The sequence below is a fragment of the Nyctibius grandis genome, chromosome 10 (genome assembly GCF_013368605.1).
Source record: "Nyctibius grandis isolate bNycGra1 chromosome 10, bNycGra1.pri, whole genome shotgun sequence".
Lineage (NCBI taxonomy): Eukaryota > Metazoa > Chordata > Aves > Nyctibiiformes > Nyctibiidae > Nyctibius > Nyctibius grandis.
In genome coordinates, this window is record NC_090667.1 from 11,394,826 (window position 1) to 11,419,347 (window position 24,522).

The following is a 24,522-nucleotide window of genomic DNA, read 5'->3' on the forward strand; positions in this document are numbered from 1 at the left end:
CAGGAAACCTTCCTCCTCCCTGATCCCAGCTGGACTCGTCCTCTTCAAGACGGAACCCCAGGGTGCAGCATGAACTGAGGCCCTGAAGGGCCATGCAGAAGAGATGCCTGCATGGAGCAGAACAAGAAGTCTTGGCACTTCCCAGCACAGGCAGCAGGTCAGCTCAGCCAAAGCCTGCCGATTTGTTGCTTTGTTCAGTGTAAGCCAAAGATACAAGAATGGCCTGAACATAATCAGATCATCTGTTCCTCTGATGGGATGAGGTTGTAAAACTCAGGCGGTGCAAGAAGGCTGGGGCAGACCTAGAAGAGTGGCTGTGGAGCGAGGGAACCATCTCTACTCTCATACCAGCACAAGGTCCTGTGTGACATCCACGTTCAGGAAACAGGCTGACCTTGCCACACTAGTGCATGAATTCATGGGCAAAGAATACAGGAAAACAAATAAACGCCACGAGGCTTAAGTGGGAATTAATTCTGCAGAGCAAAAGGCAACACAGTGATGACAACTTAGCTGTCAGGGCTGAACCGTGAGTGGCAGCATCGTATTGCTTTGGGCTGAATGCGGCAGTTCCAGTTCAAAGCAGAAGTCAGCAGAGCTGTCAGCAGCTTTGGTGGGATAAAAAATGGTGCTCTGCAATTTTTATGCTCCATTAAATGAATACAAAGAAGCACCTGGGCTATGGTAAATCAAGATAAGAGTGGTGTAAGGAATGGGCCTCTGTGACACAGTAGGGAGTGGATGCAAGGAGGCAGTTTGCAAGTGTCTGAATTTCCACTGAACTGAAGTTGCTGTCGGCTCTTCAGGTCCTTCCAATTTCTACGGTGGCAAAATTCAAGGGCAGTTGAAAGGGACTGTATTAGTCAGAAATGACAGTTCAGAAAGAAGCTGCCTCCTCCCAGCAGCTTGCAGAGTCCCTGGCATTACTCAAAAGCCACAAAACCACAGCTCTGCCCCAGCGAGCGAGGTGTGATGTGCCCGAGCCGTGCCCCCGGCAGGCAGCGCAGGGCAGCGCTGAGTGGGGCTCGGCTCATGGGGCTGCGGGCAGCTTTTGGAAACAAACTAGAGCTGCTGGTTGGAACACACTCTTCCCTGCCTCTCCAGGGGTGGAAAAGGGCAGTGGAAGGTGCCCAGCAGTTTAATTTCTTCACTGCAGTGCCCCATCCTGCGAGTCACTGCCACCCATCAACTCCCACTGGCTTTAGTGAGTGTGACAAAGATCCGCTTACACAGACACAGGGCAATGCAAGGGCAAAAGTGTTTCCCAGGCTCTACAGATCCCAAAACGTGATTCACAACGGGATGGCCTTGCATAGAGCTTGCTGATAGTGGTGCAAAGGGCTGGGGTGCAGATCCTGGCACCTGCAAGCCTGGGGGCTTGCCCGAATGTGACACATCCTGCTCTTGTAAAGAAGAGGAGAGATGGTTTCTGAGAAGGGTGGGCCACAAGTCCTGTGGGGTTGGGAGGATGTAACAAGCACCTGCAATTATACAGAAAAATTAGAGCTGCTTGGTGTGCTCCCTGGGTTAGTGGGAGGTGAGGAGCGAAGCTAGCGCTGGCATAGGGGGGACAGGTCTGATCTGATGTGGAGGCAGGACATCTCATAGCAACTGCAACCCCCAATGTAACAAGGAATGAGGCGGGTTAAGGCTTTCCACGGGTCAATTTGTCAGCACTCAGAAAGGTTTTTGCCATGCTCGTGGTGGACATGAACACTGATGCAATGCTTCACTGCTCTCTCTTTCTGTGCTGTCCCACTGTTCCTCAAACACCAACCAGAGATATCTGGAACAGAGCAGGGGGCTGGGACATGCAGGAAATAGCGTATGGTCCAGGGTCTTCTGTAGAACTACAGGAGCTTATATGTAAGCTCAGGCAAGCGTAGTCTGACCTCTTAGGAGACAGGGGATCCACGGCGCTGGCTCTTAGGAGGCTGTGAGCGCCTTCCATCGCTGTTCTGAGTCATTTGAACTCATGGAAGGTGTTCACCCAGTGCTGAATACTATTAACCTGGGCTGTTTCCTTGCTGTGCCCTCATTTCCAGAACATCAAAAGCTCAGTCAAGTCCTGTGGTGTGGCTTGCATTCATTGGCTATTTCAGATGAGTTTGCCAGAGCCCAGCAGCTCCCCAAGTTGCCCTGAGTGATGAATGCCAAGAGGAGGGCTAGCCATGCAGAACGGACAGGGAGGACGTGCAATCTGCAAGGAGCCAGGGGTGGCCAAGGAGCTCTGGGGCTCCAAAAGCACACACAAGAAAAATGCAGGAATATTTAATCACAGCTCCACAAGGTGCTGCCAGCCACCAAGGAACAGAAGTAGCCGTAATGAGGGTGTCACCCATCAGAGATTAGAGAGCTGGAAATGCCTTTTAGTCTGTGACTGACAGAGTCCATGTGTGAGCTCAGACGGGCCAAAGCAGAGATATTAAAGCCCTGTGGTCCCACCGGCAGCTTCCACTCAGTGAGCTCCCACATGAGGCCGGTTCCAGCTGAACCACTGTTGCAGTGCGGATGCACCATGCTGCTCCGCCTGCCCGCAGACTTAGGGTTCAGAGCACCTCTTAGTCTGTATTATGGAGAAGACACAGAAGGCATCTGGCACTGAGAAAATTAAGACCAAAATGTCCAGTTATAAGTAAGAAGTGTCAAAACCAGAAAATAGCCAGTCTGCAACAGGTGTAAAGCAGCATCAGCAAACCTCAGACAGCAGCACTGTAATGCTTTACACTGCTGAGGATCTGGCCCTGGGGGGCTTGTTCTCTGAATTCACAGTGCTGGGGAGGTTTGAACAAGGCTGATAAATAGCACCAACAGGAAGGAAATGTGGTTAATGTTTGGGTTCTCAGAACTCAAAAACCAGTGCATTTATTTTTAACATTCTTGATGAAGAATGGTCTGTGGTGATTTCCTCTGCTGACATTCAGCCTCTGCTGCCACATTACCTCTCCTGCCCCTCTGCTGAACACTTAGAGCCCAAAGCCTGTTGTGAAATGAGCTCCTGCACTGCAGGGACAAAATTGGGATGCTCACAGCACTCAGCTCTTGTCAGGGGTACCCGGACTGGGCAAAGGAGGCCAAGATACCCGAGTGTGGAGAAGGAAAGCATAAGAACCGGAGAAATAACAGATGAGGATGAGGATGTAGAAACCCTCTGACAAGTGTGGGATGGGGCAGAGAGGCATCTCTCTTTAGACTGTTTTTCTGTATCACTAACCCCAAGTATCCAGACTTACAGGTCTGTTTCTGTTCTGTCCTTCCTTCTTCTTGCAAAAAGAGGCCTTGGGGCGTTCCTTCATGCCTGATTTTTAGTATTTGCATGATTTGAATTTTTAAGCTTTGCAAATGCCTAGAACCTTGTTTTCCCCCAAGAAAGTTGAGGTCTTGATGCAACTTTTCTGTAACTGAGGCCATAATCCCTAAACAGCGAGGAAATCACAGGCAGGTTAACAGTGTCTTTAAATCTCTCCAGTGCCTCTCAAAGCAGTTCAATTATTCCTGCTACCTTTTTAGCTAGGAAGCTTTTCTCAACGCTTGGCATATGCCTTCTTGGCTAGAAACCATGGCTGGGAATGGCTGTGCTTCTGCAGTTGCTGTAGTTGAATGGCAGCTATTGCCTGTGTATTGTCCCTGCCCTGCTGGTGGCTCACACCCTCATGGGGGCCTTGAAAGGAGCAGATGAGCACCCCATCCTCTCCAGAGGGCTCAAACAGCCTCCCAGGCTGGTTTAAATCCGCCCTGCATTGCAGCACCCGCACGGCCCATTCTGCAGGCTCTGCGGAGGGGCACGTGCAACACAGCCAGCCGCTGCAGCGAACGGTGGTGCTTTGAAGAGGATAAAGTGCTGGCAAAGCCAATCTGGATTTAAGCCCAAATTCAATTCCTTTGTCTGCTCTGCAGCTCTACTCCACTCAACTGCAAGGTACTACTTCATCAGCAGTCAAGAGCGAAAAAAGCAAAATGAAGCAACCTCAACCTATTGTTAAGGCAGTATCAGATGCAGTTCTTGGTGATTAATCACCCTGATGAGCACTGTTCACGCAGCTCTGGAGGCATTTTGGACTTTCTGTATTATTATTGTCACAATCCCCTTCTTGATGGAGTTTTGGATTATAGGCCTCCTTGACAGCCGCGCTGTGAAACTCCAGTTACAGGTGGCTGATTTAACTGCAGCAGTGGAGCAGACTGTGAGCTCGCTGGGGGCCTTGTAATCGCTGTCCAAGCAAGTGTTCACAAAATTATGGGAATCTTTGTGAGGCTGATGGCCGCATTAACTGGTCTTTAAAGCACTCAGACTGAAGGAGAAAGCACAGGCCAAGACACTCACACCACCGCCCCTCACGGCCCTCAGGCCCATGGCCCGCCCGGCTGTGGCGCTTTTATCGGCGGAGGGGGAGGCGGGGCGTGCCCGTGACGTCTGCCACCATGATTGGCCCGGGCCGGGGCCCCTGTAAAGGAGCAGCGGGTACGTGACACACCCGCCCGCGGCTGATGGCGGCTGCCCGGCAGGATGGCGCCCGAGCGGGGAGCGGGACTGGGGCGGTGTTGGAGCCTGGCTGATCGGCGTCTCTCCCTCCCCGCGGACTGTGCTGGGGCCCGGGGGGTGGGCACGGCAGAGGGGGGCAGTGCGTGAGCTCCAGCGTTAGAAGCAGAGGCTGTGCCCTGTAGCCCGTGTGACCACAAGCTTTGTGCAGTGCACTATGAGTGTGTGAGGGAGGCCTGGAAGGATCGCTGAGAGGATTTCAGAGGGTCTGTGAAGCTCCAAGAATTGCAGAAAGCGTGGGGTCTTTTCCAGCTGACCCTTTCCAAGACCTCTGCTTTTTCTGAAGTCCTTCCCCATCATTTTGACCCTCAGATACTCGGCTTTTGCTCAGGCTACACTCATTGTACAGGTCTCCAGACATGCAGGCCTCCCAGCATTTTGGCATTAAAAATGCTTTTAAGGAGAGTAGTTTGGAAGTGTGGCACTCACTGTTGTGCTGTTTATTCCTGGAGGATTCTGGAAGACTCCTCTGACTCCCTGGGGACTCTTGCTGTGATTACAGAGATCCCCTACACTGGCAAGACTTGCTATCAGTGGTAGAAAGAAGGACAAATTTAGGACAAATTTAGGATTTATACAATTATGTGTCTAATCAGTGAGACAGAAGCTGAACGGTAAGAGAGTCGCTGCATATTCACCTTAGAGCACTCTGCCAAGTTCATTATTTATACATCAAAATAACTTCTGAGTCTTCCTATGCCCTGTGTTAGCTTCACAGCTCGCTCTCTGCCTTGTTCCCAGTCCCTAACCTTGCCTGGCCAAAGATTTCTCTTGTACATCAAAACTCAGATTCAATTTTCCCTGTTGGTAAAGCAAGAGGACCTTCGCTTGTGACCCATGGAAGGGCTCAGACCACAGCCTAGCGTTTTTGGAGAAGCCTTTGGACTCTCTTGCCCAACCACGTACCCCAGCAGCTACAGCCTTCCTTTGTGGGCTGGAGCCAGCTCTGTGTGCACATCCCACCCCACTCGCAGCTTTTTCGCTCTTCTTGGCCAGCACCTTGTGGTCAAGGTTATGTTTTTCTAAGTAATAGCGAGTGGTTTTCTTCACCTTTCTCAGCCACAGAGGCAATTGAGGAGAGTAAGGAACCATTTTGTCATGAGGATGACATCTCTTTCGGCAAACCCAGCAATAGCAGAGCCCTGCACACTCTGCTCTAGTGCAACTCATTGCACCTTGCCTGGCTGCAGCCTTGTGGGCCTTCTGCATTGACCTGGGTCTGAGGCAGCATAGTCCCTGCTAGCCTTTGGAAACCCTCCCACCCTGACGTCCCTGTGTCCCATCTAGGACCAGATCGACCTCAGCTTTCAGCTGTCAGCTCCAGGGAATGGACTTAAGGTGGAGTCTTTGCAGATATGATGTTCTCAACTCGGGCACCTATTCACTTAAGACAGCCCTGGGTGAGGAATGGCCTGCGCTGCAGTCTGGATTTGCTTTCCCTATATTTGGCCTTCGCGTGCTTGCAAAGCTGCAGCTAGGACTGTGGACCAAAGCTGAGCTCCCTGGGAGCTGTAAGTCAGAGCCTCTTTTTACAAGGATCTCTGGTGACAATCTCACTATATGTTGTCCCTGCTACCTGGTGGAAAACAAGACGGTTAAAGTAGCTTTGACACAAGCACAGCAAAAATACCATGCTAGAGCATTTTCCTTCAGCTGCTTGAGACTACTGACTGCTAGGAAACTGCAAACCTTGGGCCAGGCTTGCAGTCTGTCCCTCTTGAATGAGAAAGAAATAGCTAAATCCCACTCTGAGCCTCAGCTGGGTGTCATCCTTTGTGTGTGAGGGACATTAGTAGGACTGGTCTAAACAACAGAACATATCCAGGGTCGCTCAAGCAAGAGGGGAATACCATGGGTAATAAGAAAAAGGTTACTGTGCGAGGAGAGCTCCAGGAATAGGAAACGTGAGCTTTTCTACCCATGCCAAAAGGCTCTGCTCCTTGGAGGGAGGCATACTGCCTGATAAAGCTGCCCAGCAAAGCCCTTTCCCAGCGTAAATATAAACTCAGTCTCACCTTTCCTTAATAACTGCAAAGTTTGTCAGTCTCTTCAGTGTCTTACTGGCTCTAGACAATGAGAAATGGTTGTGCTGTTTGATATAGCTGAGCTGCTCGTAGCAGCACATGATGAAATTCAGCATCTTTTTAGACAGTGTTGTTCTCAAGGTATAACGCTGTGTCCGGCTTTCAAAAGGAAGGATCACAAAGGTGCAGGGTAGGGCAGAAGCTCCCAAAAATCCAAGTGCAGAAGCAGGGTGTTGGCAGGCACTATAGCTCCCTTGTAAAATTCAGTCTTATGGGGAAATGGAGGCAAGAGGGAAAAAAGCAAATAAAAAGAACCAGGAAAAGCTGGCAAGGCTTAAGAATCTATTAAAGTCAAATAAGTATTACTCCAAACATGAAAATACAGCCCAAGCACAGCCAGCTCTAAGGAAACTCGCAACTGGCCAAATAAATATAAGACAAAAATGAGATTACTTGGCACCAAATTGTACCTTCGGGATATTCTTTTTCAAGTAATAAAGATAAAGAAAATTGTCTAAAATTGAACGTGACCAAAGAAAGAAGTGCTATTAACATTCATGCCTTGGTTCAGCGAAGGCACTCCAAGCAACGTGAGAGCTCCTGTGGACTGGACAAACTGGATTACTCTTATGAGCAGAGACTATTTCCCCAGACGTTCATGGGGTGTTACCCTGGCTCACAGTTTTTACAGGTTTTAAAGCCAGAAGAAAACCATGATTATTATTTGGTTTTCAGTGTAAGGCATGAAGTTTCACCAATGATGCTTCCAGTTTTGTTCCCTTATGCTCTGGTTACGCTGCAGAAGCTTGTTTTTCAGGCTGAAGTTTGCAGATAACTGAAGCCCACAAAAGGTTGCTAAGGAAGGCAGCTTCACACATTCTTCACAGCAAACCACATAGTGAAATTGATAAAAAAGTCTCTGTCTTCACTGGGAAATTTTTAGCTGTCCATAAATGAACAACAGTCAAAATGCACTTCGGAAAGACATCAAAGTTTAAGCTGAAGGCAAAAATGGATAACTTGCTTGTAGCTATAAAGGGTGAAGTAGCCAAGGCACAGATGAGAAGCTGACTGTCACTAAACTATCTCACAAGACCCCGTGGTGGCAAAGCGGCTGTCTTTGGCCTTACAAGTTACCTGTGATGAAACTGGGGATTAGACCTATGAATGCTTGCTTGGTGTTACGAAGTTATACATGTTGGTTTATGAAGTTATATACTTTTTATATATTTTTGATTTATGAAGTTATATAACCCCTAATACATATGGTGCGAGAAGAAAAAACAATTTTGATTTCTGTAAAGGAAATCCATGCTCCTCTAATCTACCATAATTATTTGTCTGTGATGACAAAAGTATACATACCAGAGAAAGAGAAATCCTTTGGATTTCAATAGTTAATTAAATTAGTCCAGCAGGGAAGATACTGATAAATTTCTAGAGGATGTCAGACACTCAGATGAATAAGCAGCACAATGTCGTATCATATGCCAAATACTAGGCTCACATTGGAAGGAACGGATTGAACACCTGGTGCAGTTAGAGCATTGCTGAACTCCAAATTCACGGTACCCATAAAGGGAAGGATCTGGGCATAAGCACACAGCTAAATAAAGAGCAAGGCCCCTGTGCAGCACTGGTCTGAAGAGTAAACAAATGTTAGCATGCCTAAACGTTGGGGTAGGAAATATTGTGCTGCTACTGATCATTGGATGGAGCCCTGAGCACTCTAACCTTGCTTAGTTCTGATTATCCTGTCCCAGAAAGGCACGTGCCAGGAGGAAGCACATCTGACACTGTTCAGAGGCTGAGGAAACTCCTTGTGAAGAGACAAAACTGAGAAAGACTGGGACTGTTTGTCAGGGCCCAGGGTGGACCTATTAGGCCTTGGATTTAGGAAAATGAAGAGCTAAGAAGGAATAGAATCAGTATTATACTGGGAAGCAAGCTACTTTATCTTTTCTATAAATACAAGTCAAGACAGGTGTCAACAGAATCAGCAATGTATTTTAAATTAATAATAGGCTTTTTATATGGCAGTTCACAGTTTATCTGTGGAACTCACTGTTGTGATATATCATAGGGGCCAAGAAGGCTGAAAAATCAGGTCTCTTCAAAACTTCCATACTGTATTAAAGCACTGATGGTGTGACCTGGGGAATGTTTTACAACTGTCCTAACTTTGACAGGCATGTAATGATCTTGAAAGTACTGAAACTCTCATCCCAAACATGTGATGGCATTTGCAGTGTAATTCAGTGGAATTTGCAGTGTAATTCAAGCCATGGATACTCAAGCCTTGGAGCACGGATCGGAAAGGAAGGCACCTTCAGGTCTCTTCTCACCTGAGACTTTTGTCTTGTATCTGCAAGGAGCTCTGCCAGCCAACCTGTGTTTAAGGGAGCTGTTGCAATAGCATCCCTGAGTCTCTGCGGGATGGCCCTGAATTCTGGAGCCATCTCCTGGATTTGGAGCAATTTTTCAGGTGTCCTTGGTGGAAATTCAGGGAAGAGATGGTAAATGGAGTCAACCCTGAAGAAGAGCAAGAGGATTTTGAAAGCTTGGAGAGAGGAGGGGAATTGCTGCAGTGCTGGAGTTAATTCACAGCACACTGCTCACAGTTTCACTTCAATCCACCCTCCTCCAGATGTTTGTCTATAAAAGGTTCATTCAAGCTTCATTTCTTAGCTAAAAGGGTTGATAGCAAAGATCTTTATCCTCTGCTTGGCTACTATTCTGATGAGCAAAATAGACAAGCGCTGCCAGAGAAGAGCCTGTTCTGTGTGCTATATTTGTAGCTGTGAGAACACAAAAAGATATGCCTTTGGAGTGTAATTGCCTGATTTCTCAGATGTCCTTCTGGATCCTGGCCTGGCAGCTAATTTTCCTATCTCCAGTTTTAATCTCCAGATTCTTCCAGTTGGGTACCCAGAGTTTTTTAATACAGGCACTGACACTACAAGTTCTTACTGCTCTGAAGAAATGTATCCTCAGAGTATTATTAATCACTGAATTTATTGTCCTGCAAACGGGGGAAGGGTGGGAGGAGGCTGAGTGGCTTCTTGTACTTGGTGCAGAAGCTGAGTGATCCGGGGAGCCTGGACTGAGCTCACCTCTGTTTAAAGTGGAGATAGGTCTTTCTTTAAGGCACCATAGAGACAAAGCTCCTGCAAGTGTGCAGTTGCAATCCTGCACATCATAGCACATGCCAGAGGCTCTGTGGCCTGAGGAGCATGAATGAGAGCTACCCATGGCACACTGTCCTGTCCCCAGCCGCTGCTTTTTAGGGGGAGGTAGACACATAGCCCTGTTTAGAAAAGAACAAGAGAGACCACATTTGAGCCCTGGCACATGCTGGGTACGCTGTCTCTCTTCTTACCCTGTTGTATTGTAATTCCCCAACAGCCAGCCCAGGCCTCGTTTCCCCATCAGGCAACCAGCACCCACAGATCTGGGCAATCTTCAAAGCAGCTCCTCCCTTCTATCAACTTTGTTGTTAAATGTCCCAAAGCCCTAGACCAGCAGCCCAACAGAGACCTTCTGGGTTTGCTTTTTTGCTTGCCCCAGCAGAATACAAAGCTTTCTGCCCACTTACTTCCCCTTCTAGTTGTGAGAAAAACAACAACCGAAGGAAACCAAAGAAATCAAGCTGATGACCCAGATGCAGCGATGGGGATGGAGCAGCATGCCGGGGCTATGCACGAAGAGCTGAGGCAGCACTTTCCCCAGCGCAGAACACTGAAGAGGGGCCAGAGTAAATGAAACCTGCAGGCTGAAAAATGATGCTGAGAAGACTAGTTAGCTGTGTGCATTACATGGTGCTGGGTAACAGGGGGTGATCACACACTGGGCAGGCAGTGAGGAAACCTCTCCCTCCTGCAAACAGATTAGATGTCTGCTCCTGATCCAGTGTTTTTCCACTTCGCATGTACCTGGCTCCCAGCTGTAAGCATGAGGGAGTGAATGGCCACCACTGGCCCCAACCAGAGGTGAGCAGACAGGAACAGCCAGGGAACCTCTGTCCGTGGGGAAGCGTTACGGGCACCGAGCTCAGGCCACTGCGTTCACTCTCCCTCTGCAGCTTCCAGCTAGGAGAGCAGCCAGGAAGAACTTGTTGTCCCGGGATGAACCAGGAATGAAGATACAGGGGAGAGAGGTGCAGTGGTGACAGAAGAAAAGACATTAAATACTGGCAGCCTGCAGGAATGGGACAGGAAGCCCAGCAATGCAGGAGCCTGCAGAGGGAAAGCAGCTGGAGTAGAAGGGCCCCAAGGTGGACATCTCAGGAAGATCTGGAGGAGCGTTGTCTGGAGTGTGTCCCTCCTTCTGCACAGAGTGAGATCATGTGTGCCCATCATCGAGGGATGGTCCCAGAGCAAGTACTAGAAGTTGGCACTCCTGGATGTGCAGCCACACTGAAGATGCACTGGACTGTCATGCTGGGGATGTGCTCTAGACTGGTCATACCGGGAATGTGCACCATGAATCCCATTGAGACTGCCACCAGATTTAACTCCTGCCCAGTCGCTGGGGAATACAGAGCCTCGGGGCTCTGTAGGGTCTGGTCCTGAGGTAGTGGAAGCCGTGGTGGCAAAAGCACAGCTGTGCTTCTCCTAACTGTGCCTAACTCTGACACATCCCCCTGAGGAGGGGGGGCCGTATCTTGACACTCTTCATGGCTCTTCCCTCTGCTGTAGAGTTTAACCCAGGGCATGAGACTCTCTGCCATCCTGAATTGCCTTTCAGGCATGGAGAGTTGAAGGAACATTTAACACTGTGAACCTCCTGTGAGTCACTGGCTCCCAGAGCATTGTCAGGACTCGCTTGGTGGGAGCTGACCTTTAGGGGTTTGAGGTGTAAACCTGGTGGCTCAGACTCACCATGCCACTTCATACAGGACAAAAAAAGAGGGAGCAAACCAGGGGAAAACCACAAATCAACAATAGGATGTCAAAGGAAGAGAGAGGAAAAATCTCCAGTGAACACACATGGAAAATAGGGCAAAGTGAAAAACAGATCCAAAGAAAATCTGAAAAATGGATCACAGAGAGAGTTCCCATGAAACTTGTTTTGTATACAGGGCAAACTGTAGGCAGGCTGCATTTGGGCCACATAACGTAGGCTTTCTTCTAGCTAGAAAAACAATTGCAAAACAAATACTGACTCACTGTTGGAAAAACAAAACTTTCATTTACAGGAGCAGAAGGTCTCTGAGCTTTGGTGAGATCTGCAGATGTCAGAAAAATAACTCGCAGGGTTTAAGTGAAGCTTGTCCCAGCATGGCCAGGTCCAGGCTTGATGGGAGTGGGAATTGGGCTTGGGAAGGAGGAGAAAGAAGGTTTGCAAGAGCCCAGGCAGGCAAAGTGAGAGGGCAGCAGCCTCAGGGAAGTGGTGCATCTTTCCCCTCTCAGGGTCATGTTATCTTCACTAAATGAGCCTTGCTGGGCCAAGCCTTGGTGTCGAGCCGCCTGTCTCTGAGGGTCAGCTTTGCAAAGCTCTTGGGACAGCAGCTGCCACAAGAGAGGTGGATATACCCTCCTTGGGGACACACTCAAAGAGGAGATGTCATTCTGTGGCTTCCCAGCATCTTCAGCTCAGCAAACAGCACAGCAAGGAGCTCTTGGGCTTTGCTGTGCTGCTCTCAGGAACCTGCACTGCTTTGCTTCACTTTGCCGGAGCAGTGGGGTGGTGTTGAGCTGCTGGCAGCCCCAGGCAGTGAAGAGCACAGCCTGTCCCGCAGGCTCATCTAAAGGGGTTCTCTGAAACAAAAGAGGGGCCTGAGCTCTCATTTCAGCCTGACAGACCCAGGGACACATTCACAGTGAGGACACAAAGGCAGGTGATACAGAAATAAATAACCTCTGCCACCAGCCAAGCTGGGCAGTGACGGGGAAAATCTGTTTCGGAAGAGCAAAACGAATTTTAATCAACACACCATCCTTGCTGGGAGTGCCAGGCTGAGGAGCAGCAGAAATCCCTTGTGTTTGATCCCAGCATAGTGAGATCTCTCAAAGCCCGGGGACCTGTTGCCAATATTTTCAGGGTCACAAGTGCCCTGCTTTGCGGGCGACAGCTGCTCTTGCTGGCCGGCAGAGAGTGGCCGGAGGAAGCTATTAATTTGTTTTTCCATTGAAGTTTTAAAAAAAATGTTTTCTTGCAACCATGACCAAGAAAGGAGGCAACAGCACAAGGCAAATAAACAGTCATTAATGTGCCTCAGAGATGTTTATGCTTCGTTCTTGAAAAACACAGCCTCTCAGTAGTGCAACGCTCTGGGCTAGCATTGGGGAAAGGGTGAGAGCTGGGGAGAATAGCCCGGACGGAGCAGGGGGGTCCCTGTCACTGCCTGCCCTTGCAAGGGGACAGCCACAGTGGGCGAGCGTGGAGGCATGTCGACCCGGGGAGAGGTGTCGTGCAAGAGGGCGATGGTCAGATGCGGGTCGCACTTCTGCTTTCCCTTTGGTTTGATGGTGGGGCTTAACACGGGGCTCGCACGCATGCACAGCATCCCCTGCCAGAGAGTAAAACCCTTATGAGTTTGCCCTGAACAGCCATCCTCATAAAAGAGAAATGTGTCATCTTTAGTAGGAGTGAACTCCAAGCCTGGAAGGGTCTGCAATGTTTTGCCGACGTTTTATCTTATTCCAGCTCCCACTCAGAGCCTGGATCCGTCTGGCGTCTATCACAGCGGCAGAGCTCGCCCCGCAGGCAAGGACACGTGTAGTCCCAGCTCGGTGATCTGAGAGCAGGTGTGAAATGGCCAAGCCACCCCCCAGCATGTCACTCTCCGTGTCCCCAAACAGTGAACGCAGCAGGGAATGGCAGTGAGTGCTGAGCCCAGGCAGGGCTGAGAGGCAGCGACAAGGGGTGCATGGCCAGGGCTACACGCGTGACCTGAGCTGGGAGGTTTCCGGAGCAAGTCCTGTTTGCAGTGAAACGCTCTGCTCTGCACACCCTTATTCCGTGTGCTGGGACCCAATCAGACAATGTTTATCCTCTTGGAGATTAAGTGATAAATGGTGACACTGTAGCTCTGGTCTGTGTAACTTGAGCTGTATAAAACCCACCACAAAATGCTGGACTGGGATTTCTTCACGGACTTTGTTTGTTTGCAGCTCTTGCTTGGTTCTAGCAGCTGCCTGGAGCACAGCACGGGTGGGTGCTGGGCATCTGCGTGCAGGCTCGGGGGGCTCTCCTGGCTGGCTTTGAGTTCTCTTCCATGGCCTGGGTGCAGAGTATATGTAAAGAAGATCATTTTGCTGAAGTATAGGAGAATCAGTCACTGCACTAGACCATTTCTGAGCGACAACATTCCCAACGACCGTGTTTCTAACCCCCAAGGGGAATTTACAGAGAGATTTGGAAAGGACAGTGTTGGATCATTTTGGAAGAGCTGTGATGGTTTGTCAGAGAGGCAAAAATCATGGTCCTAACCAGCAGCACTCATCAAACAGCTCTTCATTTCTCGTAAGAGACACTGGGCCCCAACCTGCTTGAATTCTCCTCAGGTCAAATACGTTCTTCTTCCCTCAAACCCTAATGCCCCCTCTTTGGACACGAAACTTCCACTTCCTGACCTAAACCCACAAAGCACTCTTTCCGTACCCTGACCCTTCTCACTTACAAAGTTGTTGTGTTTCAGGGATGAGTAAAGTAATCCCCACTCATAAATTATGTTTATAGGATGCTTTTGGATCTTATGGGATGAAAAATACTGAAATAATGACAGTTACTATTTTTCCCATCAGCTCAGAGCTAACTCAGAAAAGAGTTAGGAAACTCTTCTCCATCATTAGGATAATGTCACGGTAACCGTTTATCTTAATCAGTGAGTCCAGAACTGTGAACGCTGTGAACGCTACAAGCTCCCCACAGACAGACTGAGCTTTTCTGATGAGACTTAGCAGTGGGCAGGGGACCGAGGGAGGGTTGTGTAGCACAGCAACTGCATCCTCAGCTCACCTCCTGTGTGTGGAAGAAGGCAAAGGCAGACGAAACTGCTTTGATGCCACTGGCCTTGCAAGGGTGGTGCTTTGCCAGTCTCAAGGGTAAAAGTCCTGCTCAGCACTATGGCTCCTTGTCCCTGATAAGCAGCCAAACTCAAGAGCTTTGTTGCCATAGCGGACATGTTTGTTTAGGTCACACATTCAGGAAAGCAACTGAGAACAAAGTAAAAATAATGTGCTATATAAATGCGGGGGGTGCTGCGTGCAGCCCTGGGCACCCCCTCTCCAGCACAGGCCCAAAGTGCAAGTGGGTTTAGCAGGGTCATAGAGAAAATCACAAGAAGCTCAACTACTGCTTATTAAACATGAAGGTTCGAAGTTCACCTCCTTCAGCTCAGGAAACTCCTGAACTGCCAGTTGCCAGAGGCTGGATGGAGTATTAGGGGGATGACACATGTGTTACATGGCCAGCTTCTTGCTTTCTTTCCCTCTTTCTGCTTGCTGGCTGTTAGAGACACAGGCAGATGTACAGCACACCTTTGGAGAGCCATTCTCCTGCTCTTGAACAGTCTGTGAAGGACATAGCATGGCTGAGGCCCAAAATAGGCTCCAGTCCTGGAACTTGCACAGCCAAGAACTGTCCTCATGGCGACTGCCATCGCCTGTTTTCTGCCTTGTGCTGTTGGTGGGCAACTGGGTGTTTGGGGCCATTTCCACTGGTCATTGCAGTGGATTTTTCAGGGGGGAGCTGGTACTCCTGCACACGGGGACAGAGGCACAGTGAGCCCAAGCCTTGATGGGCTGGGGGTGTCCCACAGCCATGCCCACTGCTGCCCAAACACTCAGGCATGGTTCGGGTCACCTCTGTGCCCACTGTAGATTATATAGAAACGGGGCAGCCACACAGGGTAAGCACAAAGATGCAGGTGTCACAATAAGTCTGTAGTAGTTGATAAAATGTAAAGGAAATGCATCAGGGTAGTGAAAGGACCACTAGAGTCCATGGTTACTGTTTTGAGTGTCATTTTAGTTGGGGAATGTGCCAGACTTGTTATTTGTGTTCCCTGTAACTGTAATTTTGTTTTTTGGGAGCTTTCGTCAAAGAAATTAAGGGCCAGGAGCTGCACCACTTTGGAGTCTTCAACGCCTCCTTCCCCCTGCAGAGCACAAGTCACTCTCATGGACACCACTGCGCGGTGATAGGAGGTGGCTGAAGAAAGATGGAAATATCCCAAGCAGATCATGCTTGCTTTTTTTTTTTTCCTGGCATCACAAATGGCTCCTGGAAGCAAAAGGTGGAAAAATAAGCCTGCACAGCACGAACAGAAAAAGCAAACAGGGGGATGCTTGGTTTCTAGTGATGGGAGGCTTGTGCTGCTGATAGGCTGAGTCATCACCCCAGCCAGCAAGGGACACATGGTGGGACGGGTGGAGGTGGGCAGGTGGCAGATGGCCTCTCCGGACCAGCTGGCACATGGCCTGGTGGGGAAGGTGAGGCCTTTGCGATTCAAGTTTGTGTGAAAAGGCTCTGGCCCTCAGGATGTAGCTCAGGGAACGGTGTGACCATGGCCACCTCAGGGACCAGCGATGCTTGTGTCGTGCCAGGCACCAAGCCCAGTGCCTCCATGAGCTGGACCCACATGCTACAACACCCCAGTGCCTCCTATTTAAAGCTGTCTTGTGCCTCTATGCCAGCTCCACGCTCCAGGATTGCTCTTTGGAGAGCCATTGCAAGGAGCAATCCCACCTCGGGGATGAATGAGTCCTTGCTTGGCCAATGCAGATATATTCAACCATGGTTTTGGCCCTTTTATTTTATTACTATTTGTCAGACCGGGATAACCACCTCATTAAATCCAACCCTGCCTTGACAAAGCATTGGCAGGAAGACTGCAGACATCAGCTTTGTCCCTGCAACAACTTAATCTGCCTTCAGGCTGTAGCTGTTATGGAATAATAAAGCTCCCCTGCTCAGATGTGCTCTACTAAAGGTCACATCCTTTCCCAACACCCTCTACAGGAGCCCTGGGCTGTTGTGGGAGGGGAAGGGAGTTCCTCTCCCCACTAAGAGATGTACTTCCAGTCCCCTGCTCCCACTTCAGCATGTTCCCCCTGCCCTGCCCTGCCCTGCAAGTTTTCAGGCTGATACAGTTTTGGACTGGCTCCACCGCTGGATGAGTGTCAGCCCAATCTGAACACCCACAGTGTCACTGAGGCTGGGTGGTTCTTGCTGGCCATTTTGTATGTGTTCCTCAGGTCTTGCTTCTCCCCATCGTGTGCATCCGTGCGCTCTCTGGAAGATGCTGCTGCGAGGGCTGGTGAACGGTGCAGCTGTGGGCATAGCAGAGCCTGTGATGATAGCAACGTCCGAAGTGTGGAAGGGGCACAGCGGTCCTGGGTGTGCCTGTGTGGCTGTATGCTGGTGTGTATGAGCTTTGGTAAAACTGGCCATCAACTGGTATTCGCTCCTGCATACAATGTTGATGAAAGAAAAGAAGGCACGATTTTACTGAAGTTTGCTGTGGAAACCATCATCATTTCATTCACCAAACTGAAAGTTATTGATCAAAAATGCTAGTATGTTTTTTCCCCTAATCTTCCTGTAAATATTTCTAACACATAAAAATGCACCTTTCCTTTTGGAAAACTGGCAACATTTATTTTAGCTAAATATCCATTTTTTCAGTGGGAAATATTTCAGCAAGTGCGTGTGCTTTTCATTGCACACTGAAATTTCATAGACTTGTTGAAGTATTTTCCATGGTGATAGCCAATTGCTGATCTGATAAAAAGTGGACTCCAAAGGAACTACAAGCTGTGGTAGGATTATTGCAATGAAGCTGCTGCTGCTGTGACCCAGACCCACTTGCTTTTTCTCTGTTTCGATAAGCAGCTTCTAAGAGCTGGGCTAACTTTCACTCTGCTCTTCGCATGGCCTTGATTTGTTTCTCAGCTCTGCAACACATCTATCTCCTTTGCCATGCTAGTACTTCTGTTTTGATATGCCTTTGCAAAGTTTAATTGCCCGGAGAATAATTAATTTGAGCTTCTCTCCCCGTTGTGTAACAGAAAAGCTTGCAGCCTGAGCTCTGCCACTGGGTTTTGTTACCATCCCATCCCTACACCGCACCTGACTACAGTGGCATTGCAGCTCAGGGTTCTTGGCACTGGTCCCTTCATCCCAAAGGCAACCTTTTGCTCCTCAGTATTAGGGCAGGAATGACTGAAAACTGCAGCCCCAGAAAGTGTCCTCACGTAACGCTTCCAAACCCTGATGGTCAATACTGAATTTGAGAAGGGGAAAGACCTTCTCCTGACTCTGTTTCTGAGAAATGTGCCCTGGGCCACCTTGAGGTCCTTTCTGTGTAAACTACCAAAAACCTCTGTGTCAACCGGTGGGACAGTTGGGGAGTGGACTGTTCTCTGGTCACAGCCTTTGAGGTGACTTGCACTTTGGTCCTACAGTGGCATGATGGAGCAGGTGAAATTTTTTAAAAGTAGGAGGCAATGGACCTGCATCAGGGTCCTCCCACAGCTCTGTGCCGGGGAAGTATTTTGTTTGCTGTTTGATTTATTTCTCCCTTCCTTTTCTCTAACTTTGTCAAGACTCAGAGAGGGATCTGGAGGCTGTCTTGGGCTCCTACTGACAGCTGGCACTACATGGCCATTAATTACCAGGGACAACTGTGCTGGGAACTTTACCTGCCATGGTACAAAACCACTACTTGTTGGCAGTGCGGCTGGCTGAGGGTAAAACCTGAATGGGTAAACAATATCCCCAGTAAGGAAAAGTCCACATAGCTGAAACCTGGCCAAGCCGGTGGGAAAAACGCTGACAGACTGGCTTGGACATGAAGGGCCTGACAGCCTGGGGCCACAGCGAGCAAACTCTAATGCTGCTGATCAGATGGGTGTTGCTGCAGGAATTAGGACCAAGGGGTTTGAAGCAAAGCTGTGGAAGGGAGTGCTTCAAAAACACTGCAATGCTGAATCCAGCTTGCTTGGATCTGACAGCAAATGTCATATGTCCCCCATATGTCTCCCATACATCTCCTGATCTAACTGTTTCAGGCTTCAAGACAATACCCGCCCCTCAAGGCGTTTGCTACATACCCCAAAGCTGCCCATCTCAGAGTCCAGACCATGTGCTGTGCTGTGCAGTGACTTTGTGATGGGAGAAGGTGGCACTGAGGACTAAGCTGTTCCCTGTATTCACCTCGGAGCCTCTTGGTCTCTGGAACATCAGGGTTGGCTTGAAAGGGACGTTGGACAGAGCGTCTGTGTAGTCACATCTTAGGCCACAAGGGTGGATGTGTTTGATCTTCTCAATGGAGGAGGTGGTCAGACCAAGACTTTTCCTTCAGTGTATTGCGTAGTAATTTTTATTTGAGAACCCTTAAATTCTACACCATATTTGAGACACTTGCTCCCAACGAGCCACTCTGTCAGCAGGAAATGAAGGCTGTAGAGAGGCAATCACCATTTTTCAGCTTTGAAATACTGTCCACAGCTTTGATGGATTTCTGGTAATATCTGAGACTTAAGAACTCTTAAGTGCCTTCCTTCCAGAAAATAGTTAGGATGGTTACTGTGACAGCATGAAGATTTGGGGGCGTTGGGTATGAGGGAAATGAGGACATCAGAGGTTCTTTCTTCAGCCTGAGTGAAGAACATGAGCTAGCTAACAAAGATACTTCTGGAGAACTGAGTCATCTATTTTATAAGGCTTCTTGGAGGGCACTTCTGTTTTAAAACATGATGTCATTGTGAAGAACCCTGACTTTTCTCTGCAAAGCTGGTATTTCCATGAATATTTAATATTTAATGTGAGCCAGAAGAAGTAGCAATGTACAGTCAGCTCTTGATTTCATCCACAGGAAATGTGATCATATTAGAAAACACATGTAACACATGTTGCTTCTTATTAATTATGCAGTACCTAATAAATTGCTAGACGCAGACTGAGCTCAATTGTTTCGTTTTTCCTGTGCACAACAGAGCGGAACTAAGCTCTGCCAGATTTGGGTTTCTTATGTTTTAATTCCTCTGGGGGGAGCATGCGAACATTTCTTATCAGAAACTTAGAAGCAGAGTGAGAAATAAACCTCCACACTTATCACTGACTCCTGGACCCTGATCAAAGGCTATTCACTGTGGCGTAAAGTTTAGTAATGCCTGACTTACTTAGAAGGAAGCTCGTTTCCTGCCATGAGTTCTTCCATGCCTTGTTCTTGGATGCAGTCTTTATCTCTGGATCTCCATGTCTTTATATCGAGGGCTTTCTCCTCTCTTCAGATTTATCCCTTACTCCACAGTAGTGCTGCAAAGGAGACTTCACTGGGAAACTGGGTGTTTGTCCTCAGTGGATGACAAATTTTGGGAAAAATGCAGTTCATGAGAGAAGGAAATTATTTACACATTTTGGGTCAAGTTTTGTGAAAAATCCCCCCCTCCAACATTTCCCTTCCCCCAAAGGTGCTGAAGTTTTTCATTTTGACGTTTTGAAAAAAGCCTTTCGGCCTGATCTTTCAGAATCACCGCTTATTTTTCTTTGGAAACGTGACCCATTTTTTGAGAAAAATAGTGAAAAAAAAAGAATCAATGCTCCCCAGACAAAATAAGTCTCTTGTCTTGGGTCTAGTTCATCTTCTTTGTCATTGTTGTTTTGCAAAACAGCTGGGGGAAAAATGCAGTTCTGCTTGGGCTGAGCTAATTCATTTTTCTCTGATTTCTTTGTTCAGCAACCAAACCGAAAAATCAGCTGTTCCTACAGCTCTATTTGCAAATGAGCTGGAAAAGCTCCTTATTCAAACAGTAAGACTGTAAGAAATATCATGGGGATCTCAGGAGGAATAGCACCAAGGGACAGCATTTTGTTTAGACACATTTCTCTTGTTCTTCAGTGTAAAATTCCACCTTTTGCAAAAGAGAAGCACAATGCCCATGATTTAGAAATGGCAAAGACTGCTTTTTAAGAAGCAGGCTTGAGCAGGGCAATATAAACCATCCAATGTGCCAAAGATGGTTCCTGTGGTCCTGGTAATATCATCATGCTCATGGGTGCAAAAGAAGGAATGGGCTGTGCAGGCAGGGCGGAAGGGAGGGACCTTGGGTTGGCTCGGGCTGGTCAAGAAACAGCCCGAGCAACTGAGGGACTCCATGACAAGGCTTTGGCTCTGTTTTTCCAGAGTTATTTTTACTCCTAATGAACCCTTGGTGGAAATGAGCTCAGAAGTACAATGCTTCCTACAGTTACCTGCCAAGCCAGAGGTACTCGGCCCATCGCACCCAGGCCCGCTAACCCCGGGGTGCTGCAGGACCCTGCCTAGGGATGGCAGCCACCACAAGACCCACCAACTTCCCTGCTGGTGCCTGTGACAGAGTGTGTCCGTGGGCCGGGCAGGGGGACGTGCTGCAGATGGAGGGCAGGCGAAGGGGACAGCCTCTGCCCGTCTAGCTCGAAGGACCAGTGCCAGAAGGCAGGCTCTGCTCCTCAGCCCAACGCGGCGGCTGCTGCCCCAACTCCTGAGCCACAGCCAGTGTCTGGCTCTAGGACAGCACTGTGTGTCTCTTCCCATACTGCCTGTACTGCCCAGGGCTCTGCCAGCATCCCCGAAAATGCAGTACGCATGTCTGTGCATCGTCCCAGAGGACATTCACACTCCCAAACCATTTCCCAAGGAAGCACTTTTCTTTGTCCTAAATCACTGAGTGGATTTGAGAGCAATTTCACAGAAAGCTTGGAATAACCCAGTCCTTTCCACTGTTACTTGGACTCAGACATGTCTTCATTTAACTGTTGGGACATTGAACTCATGGGAGGTTTCAGTTATTCACAACTGGTGATGCATCAGAGGGCCTTGGTAAATGGGGATGGCTTAGCAAGCCATGCCCTACTTTCCCTGTGGAGAACATGCAGGTAGATATTGCAAGTGGATGTGTTACTGGCAATAGACCAGCCAAGGTGGAGAACAGCTCCCTCTCACCTATGCGTTGTCCTCCTCTTCCTCCCCAGCAGCTTATAGTTTCAGCTCCTACCCTTGGGAACATGCCCAATAGGTCTCTCCAGGGACAAGATGAACCCAGTGTCTTATCACTGGCCTGAGGATTTCTGTCTGGGGATGGGAAAATGAGAAGGGAACAGTTCATTATCTTAATCTTTCCCCATGAACCTATAAAGCGCTGAGTGTGGGAGGGCAGAGGAATCAGGTTGATGCTTTTGGGCCACAGCAAAATTCCTCTGTAATTCCCCAGGTCCCAAGAACATCACAGCCCCTATTCTGGAGCACCGTTTCCAGCAGGGACAGCATAAACAAGTCAGCCTAAATCTCATTAGCTCAATGATGCTTCTTATTAGCCTAAATCAGACTGGCATCCTTTTGGTGTCTGTCCAAGATAGATTGTATCTCTCTCTCATTGGAAAGGCCATCAAGAACTCTATTCCTGGGCTGTAAATAGAAAGGAAAAACATTCCTTGTTGATAAACTGTTTTACTGGCAACCCAGCAGCCAGCACAAGGGAAGCAGCTGAGAAAGCGTAATGATCCGAGGTCAAACTTTCTGCAAAGTGAGGCTGACTTTTGGGAGGACAAAGCCCCTGCACTCACTGGTGAAATCCCATTACCTCCGCCAAACCTCCAGTCCTGGGTGGGCCTGGTGTTACCGGCTGGGAACGGCTGAGCGACCGGACTGCTGTGACCTCTGTTTTGTGTCTGCCCATGGGTGGCTTTCTTGCCAGCCACCTTGGAGCAGTTGAGGATGTAAGGCAAAGAGAAAGGAGCAGAAAAATCAAGAGAGGAGTGGGGCAATGAAATTAAAGCAAGGCAGGAAGGGGCTGGATGCAGGGTATCATTATCCTGGGCTTGGCTGCTGGTCCATCCCATCCACTACCCTCATTATCTTGTTCCTGGCCAGAGGCATTATAGGAAACACTGTCAGGGATGGCACCCCAAAGTGGGAGCTTCTTCACCCCCAACACTGCATGTCCTGTTGAATGCAGCTTTGTGAGTGTGTGTGGTTACTTAGAAGAATGAAGGAGATGGTGCCATTGGCATGTCCGACATGGTGGAAAACTTCCCAGGCATCTCCTTCGCTCTTCTAGCCCAGTACAATCCCAGCTGCATCTAAGCCTGGCCAGGAGACTTAGCTCACAAAAATGCACGTAGCAGAATGGTACTACAAACGCCTTTTTTTTTTTCCCATGTGCAAGAAGGATGGAGAAGGAAATTAATGTCTATTAATATATTAATGACAGGCGTATTGTTTTTGTAATGGCTGTCTCAGCAGTAAAGAAGCTGATTTTCACAGAAGTCTATACCTGCAGCCTGAGACATTCATGATGATAGGTAGCAGCTTTTCTCTTTCTTCTGCCAAAAAAGTTGAATAGAAGACCTGCATTATTCCAGGGTGTGGTGGGTGACACCACACATGATATCACCACCTCGGCAGTGCCAGCACCTTGGTCTCATGGTACAGCCCAGTGTCTTTCCAGGTGTGGCATCAGGAGATGGTATCTCCCCTGCCTTGCCGTGTCCTGCCTGAACATCACAACGTGACACCAACTCTTTGCCCAGACCTCGGTTGTTATGGGGAGAGGAACTGCTCTTGGCTTCAGCTCTGCATTTCAAACTGATGTCAGCAGTGCCATTGTATAAGTCTTTTTTATTTTTTTAAAGACACTCATTTGATACGGTTGTTTTAACCAGTCTTTTCCCTGTTATATTTGCTGTCTCCACAAAGCTTGAGCCAAAAAGGGAGATGGACCAGAAAGCAGAGGGAACCTGCCCAGTCCCACTGCTCGGGTCACAGTACTAAAAGTAAGCAGAGAGAGGTGACTTAGATTTTCAGAATTCTTTCCATGTCATGAACATTGCTATTAATGGACACTGATAAAGGAAATATTTTTTTTTAATAATCAGGATTTCTATCCTGAGCACGTCCCTTTAAGGCTCATTTCACTTCACCAATGCAAGACACTCATCCTTTGGCTGAGAAAACCCCTTTGTAAGAGGGGCTCAGTTCCTGTGGGGTTACATCTGGCTTCCCAGCCCTAAACATGGGTGTTGAGGCTGCGCAGAGGGTTGGGTCTGCTCGGACTCCTGGGCCCATGTTTCCTCTCAGGAGAGCTCAGGGCTATGGGTGAGGAGAGGGGCCTTGCAGGAAATGAAAAATAGGCAGGGCAATGCGGGCTGTATTCTTGCATATCTGGTGGCTGACAGCTGAGGGAAACTTCTGATGACATAAGCCAGCTCCCTGTCCCGGGATACAGCCAGACATAGCATTTGCTGTATAGGCTGTGTAAGAAGAGCTAAGCCCAGGCTGTAGCAGGCACTGGCTTCCTGGGCTTGCTAGGTAGCCAGCAGTTATTGCCTTTCTGTGCACCTCCATTTCCCCATCTGAAAAATGGGGATAATGAAACTAATCTCCTTTGTAAAGTGGGTTGAGATTTACTGGTGTAAAATGCTGGGTGAGACCCCCCCAGTACTTCTGAGGAAAGCTGCAATGCTCGCGTGAAGTGTGAGCTTTGAGACAAGTGCTGTTAGATTTAACTCTGACAGTCTCTTCTGTAGTCGCAGGGAAGATACTGTGCAACTGCCTGAAGTTAGAACTTAATGGGATCATAGAAATGAGTTGCTTCCCAGGATCCAAGATTTGCTCATGTGCCAGTGCTGAAAAGGTTGAGTCCCTTTGTTGCATCCTGCTGCAGCCTGGGAAAAGGCAGCGTGAAAGGGGCAGAGACCACTTCTCTCTTACACTGCCCCACATCCAGAGCAGGTGAGGGGCTTGCCCCGGCTTTTACCCCAGAGTTGGTGGGAAGGGTGTAATTTGGCTCTGTTTGCAAGGAGAATAAATTTCCAGGAATTCTAGGCTTTAGGGCAAGATTATAATTTTCTTGTTTTTCTATAGACTAGTATCTCTTGAGTGTCCCCAAAAAGTTTCAGTGCTGTGAATGCTGCCTGCGGGCCCCTGTCTCAGAGCTGTGCCTCTGTTTGTTGTAATTAACTCAGACAGTG